The sequence below is a fragment of the Babylonia areolata genome, chromosome 10 (genome assembly GCF_041734735.1).
Source record: "Babylonia areolata isolate BAREFJ2019XMU chromosome 10, ASM4173473v1, whole genome shotgun sequence".
Classification (NCBI taxonomy): Eukaryota; Metazoa; Mollusca; class Gastropoda; order Neogastropoda; family Buccinidae; genus Babylonia; species Babylonia areolata.
In genome coordinates this window covers 19,497,024-19,502,023 of record NC_134885.1, presented here as the reverse complement: position 1 = coordinate 19,502,023, position 5,000 = coordinate 19,497,024, and the positions used below count along the sequence as shown (strand labels likewise).

The window sequence follows — 5,000 nt, the reverse complement described above, 5'->3', positions numbered from 1 at the left end:
GAATGGACGAGTGTATTACGCCATGGCAGGGCAGGGTTGGGTGTTTGTGTGGGGTGTGGGGCAATAGGGAGTCGGGGGGCCGCGGGAGGGCGGGGGGGGGGGGGGTGCAGGGGGGTAGCAGTCTAGGGTGGTAGAGGAGGGAGGTGGGGGGGAGAGGAGGGCGTTTAGAGGGGAGAAAGAGTGGCAAGACAGGTTACGGGGACAGGGGGTGGGGGGGGGAGTGGGTGAGGAGAGAGAGACAGACAGACAGAGACAGAGAGAGAGAGACAGAGAGAGACAGAGACAGAGAGAGAGAGACAGAGAGAGACAGAGACAGAGAGAGAGAGACAGAGAGAGAGAGACAGAGAGAGACAGAGACAGAGAGAGAGAGACAGAGAGAGACAGAGACAGAGAGAGAGACAGAGAGAGACAGAGAGAGAGAGACAGAGAGAGACAGAGACAGAGAGAGACAGAGAGAGAGACAGCGGGTGGTACGACATCGTGCGACAAAGTGGTGGTTGTGAAACAGGGTGGCCCACATGACGAACACACACAGCCGGTGTTTACCGACACCGGGCCGATGTTATGTTAAAATCCAGGACAGAATTTTTACCACTGCACCAGACGTTTTTCTTTTTTTTTCTTTTTTTAAATGAGTCAGACACGTACAGGTCTATGTTCCCCCAGGTCTATGTTCCCCCAGGTCTATGTGTCCCCACGATCTATGTTCCCCCGGGTCTATGTTCCCCCGGGTCTATGTTCCCCAAGGTCTATTTCCCCAAGGTCTATGTTTCACCAAAAATATATTTTGGTAGGTCTGCTTCATTTTCAGTTCCTCAAGGACGCGTCACTGCGTTCGGATAAATCCATATACGCTACACTGGAGTGGAGTGATGGCCTACAGGTAACGCGTCCGCCAAGGAAGCGAGAGAATCTGAGCGCGCTGGTTCGAATCACGACTCAGCCGCCGATATTTTCTTCCCCTCCACTAGACCTTGAGTGGTGGTCTGGACGCTAGTCATTCGGATGAGACGATAAACTAAGGTCCCGTGTGCAGCATGCACTTAGCGCACGTAAAAGAACCCACGGCAACAAAAGGGTTGTCCCTGGCAAAATTCTGTAGAAAAATCCACTCCGATAGGAAATACAAATAAAACTGTACGCAGGAAAAAATACACAAAAAAATGGGTGGCGCTGTAGTGTTGCGACGCGCTCTCCCTGGGGAGAGCAGCCCGAATTTCACACAGAGAAATACGTTGTGATAAAAAGAAATACAAATATGTCTGCTCGACAGATGCCTGACAGCAACATAGCCCAACGCGCTAGGTTAAGTCAATGTTCCCCCAGGTCCATATTCCCCACAACATTTTACTCCCCCCCCCCCCCCCCCCCCCCCCCGGTGCGAAGAAAACAAAAATGGTCCAGAGTCTCGAACTTTACTCCCCAGTAACGCACCTCTCTATTCCTACCCCCCTTTTCTCCCAACCCCCTCCTGTGCCTTCCACGCGCGCGCGCAAACACACACACACACACACACACACACACACACACAGACGGAGGGATTCATATATATTCCAGACGTTTATCACGTTACCAGAACTGAAGTGTGTGTATGTGTGTTCGCGTGCGTGCGTATGTTCATGTGCGTGTATGTGTGTGTGCGTGTGTGTGCGCGGGTGCGTCCTAGCGTGCGCTCGTACATGTTTATGTGCGCGCACGCGCGCGCGTGTGTGTATGTGTGTGTGTCAGTACGTGGGTGCGCCACGCGCGAGCGCGTAGTGTGTGAATAGAATAGAATAGAATAGAATAGATTTTATTGTCATGAAACCGTAAGGTTTATAAGACACAAGTGCAATGGTAAATGTGTTTGTGTGTGTGTGTGTGTGTGTGTGTGTGTGTGTGTGTGTGTGTGTGTGATATAAGAGAAACGAAATCGCAAGATCAGGCATGTTGAAGGGTTTCCAACCAAACCACCACTTAGATACTAGTACCCTGTCTGTCCGGCGTGATGGACCGGTGACTTTTCAGAACTACTCCGACTCATAAACCTGTCCGTGTGGCCCAGTTTCACACAGCAGACAACACCCTGAGTGTTTGAAGGCAGGCACCTGACTGGGGTAAACAATCTGTGGCCTTTCGTGACTACACGGGGCGGGGCCATTGACCACAATGCTGGTAGTCGCCATACCCATTGGTCTTAGTCGAACGTCAACACGCCTTTGTGTTTCTACACCTCCTGTCGTTGTCAGTACCTGTTGTGGTTCTTTCTTCTTGGTGCCAACGGCCATACCACGTTGAAAACACCGGTTCTCGTCCGATCACCGAAGTTAAGCAACGTCGGGCCCGGTTAGTACTTGGATGGGTGACCGCCTGGGAACACCGGGTGCTGTTGGCAGCCTTTTAGATGCCCGGTTAGCTCAGTCGGTAGAGCATGGGACTCTTTAATCCCAGGGTCGTGGGTTCGAGCACCACATTGGGCGTTTTTTTTTCTCAAGGCCTGACTAAGCGCGTTGGGTTATGCTGCTGGTCAGGCATCTGCTTGGCAGATGTGGTGTAGCGTATATGGATTTGTCCGAACGCAGTGACGCCTCCTTGAGCTACTGAAACTGAAACTCTTCTTGGTGTGGCCTTATCACACGGGTGGCGATTTGTTGTTGTTGCTGTTGTTGTTATTGTTGTTGTTGTTGTTGCTGTTGTTTATGTTGTCGTTGTTGCTGCTGTTGTTGTTACTATTGTCGTTGCTATTATTGTTGTTGCTGTTATTGTTGTTGTTGTTGCTGTTGTTATTGTTGTTGCTGTTGTTGTTATTGTTATTGTTGCTAGAAAGAAATACAGCATATCAATATGGCATGAGGACTGGCATGCACGTGAGGTCGATATTCACCACTACCGATTCTCCCTCTTCCCTGCCTAACACTCCCCCTTCAGTGCCCGATACTCCCTCTGCCTAACACTCCCCCTTCAGTGCCCGATACTCCCTCTGCCTAACACCCTCCCTTCAGTACGCAATACTCCCCTGCTGCCTAACACTCCCCCTTCAGTGCCCGATACTCCCTCTGCCTAACACCCTCCCTTCAGTACCCAATACTCCCTCTGCCTAACACCCTCCCTTCAGTACCCAATACTCCCTCTGCCTAACACCCTCCCTTCAGTACCCAACACTCCCTCTGCCAAACACTCCCTCTTCAGTACCCAATACTCCCTCTGCCTAACACCCTCCCTTCAGTACCCAATACTCCCTCTGCCTAACACTCCCCCTTCAGTACCCAATACTCCCTCTGCCTAACACCCTCCCTTCAGTACCCAACACTCCCTCTGCCTAACACCCTCCCTTCAGTGCCCGATACTCCCTCTGCCTAACACTCCCCCTTCAGTACCCAAAACTCCCTCTGCCTAACACCCTCTCTTCAGTACCCAACACTCCCTCTGCCTAACACTCCCCCTCCAGTACCCAATACTCCCCTGCTGCCAAACACTCCCCCTTCAGTGCCCGATACTCCCTCTGTCTAACACTCCCCCTTCAGTGCCCGATACTCCCTCTGCCTAACACCCTCCCTTTAGTACCCAATACTCCCTCTGCCTAACACTCCCCCTTCAGTACCCAATACTCCCCTGCTGCCTAACACCCTCCCTTCAGTACCCAATACTCCCCCTGCCTAACACTCCCCCTTCAGTGCCCGATACTCCCTCTGCCTAACACTCCCCCTTCAGTGCCCGATACTCCCTCTGCCTAACACCCTCCCTTCAGTACCCAATACTCCCTCTGCCTAACACTCCCCCTTCAGTACCCAATACTCCCCTGCTGCCTAACACCCTCCCTTCAGTACCCAATACTCCCCCTGCCTAACACTCCCCCTTCAGTGCCCGATACTCCCTCTGCCTAACACCCTCCCTTCAGTGCCCGATACTCCCCCTGCCTAACCCCCCCCCTCCCTTCAGTACCCAATACTCCCCTGCTGCCTAACACTCCCCCTTCAGTACCCAATACTCCCTCTGCCTAACACCCTCCCTTCAGTACCCAATACTCCCTCTGCCTAACACTCCCCCTTCAGTACCCAACACTCCCTCTGCCTAACACCCTCCCTTCAGTACCCAATACTCCCTCTGCCTAACACCCCCCCTTCAGTACCCAATACTCCCTCTGCCTAACACTCCCCCTCCAGTACCCAATACTCCCCTGCTGCCAAACACTCCCCCTTCAGTGCCCGATACTCCCTCTGCCTAACACCCTCCCTTCAGTACCCAATACTCCCCTGCTGCCAAACACTCCCCCTCCAGTACCCAATACTCCCCTGCTGCCAAACACTCCCCCTTCAGTGCCCGATACTCCCTCTGCCTAACACTCCCCCTCCAGTACCCAATACTCCCCTGCTGCCAAACACTCCCCCTTCAGTGCCCGATACTCCCTCTGCCTAACACTCCCCCTCCAGTACCCAATACTCCCCTGCTGCCAAACACTCCCCCTTGAGTACCCAATACTCCCTCTGCCTAACACCCTCCCTTCAGTACCCAATACTCCCCCTGCCTAACACTCCCCCTTCAGTACCCAATACTCCCCCTGCCTAACACTCCCCCTTCAGTACCCAACACTCCCCCTGCCTAACACTCCCCCTCCAGTGCCCGATAACCCTCCTTCAGTGCCCGATAATCCCCCTTCAGTGCCCGACACTCCCCTACCCGATACTCCATCCCTCAGTGCCCAATATTCTCCCTGCTCGATTGCTGTTTTAAACAGTTTGTGCACAGGTAAGTATGTATGCAATAACAATACCTACTTGTGACAGTCAAACTGACGACTGGAAAATCATAATCATCACAACAGTAACAGCATGCAAACCTATTCATATCACGCAGAATACGTTCTTCGAAATCTATCCTCCTGTTTTTTTAAAGACAGACGTCGGAAGAAAAGAAGAAGAAAAAATAAAAAGATCAAAACAAGTTCTCTGATTAAGAGTTGATCTGTGACGAACATGACAGTACAGCCATGGCGTTGAGTTTCAAGTGGGAATTCACTAGAA

At 52.2% G+C, this 5,000-nt stretch overlaps 1 protein-coding gene and 1 non-coding gene across 5 annotated transcripts in view; one reads left to right on the top strand and one right to left on the bottom strand.

Moving 5' to 3' along the window:
- LOC143286865 (sphingolipid delta(4)-desaturase DES1-like) overlaps positions 1-5,000 on the bottom strand; it is a 48,131-nt gene that overhangs the window by 17,304 nt on the left and 25,827 nt on the right. The window lies entirely within an intron of this gene.
- Positions 2,256-2,374, top strand: LOC143287043 (5S ribosomal RNA). Its single transcript, XR_013055905.1, has one exon. It is a non-coding gene; the product is annotated as a 5S ribosomal RNA (ribosomal RNA).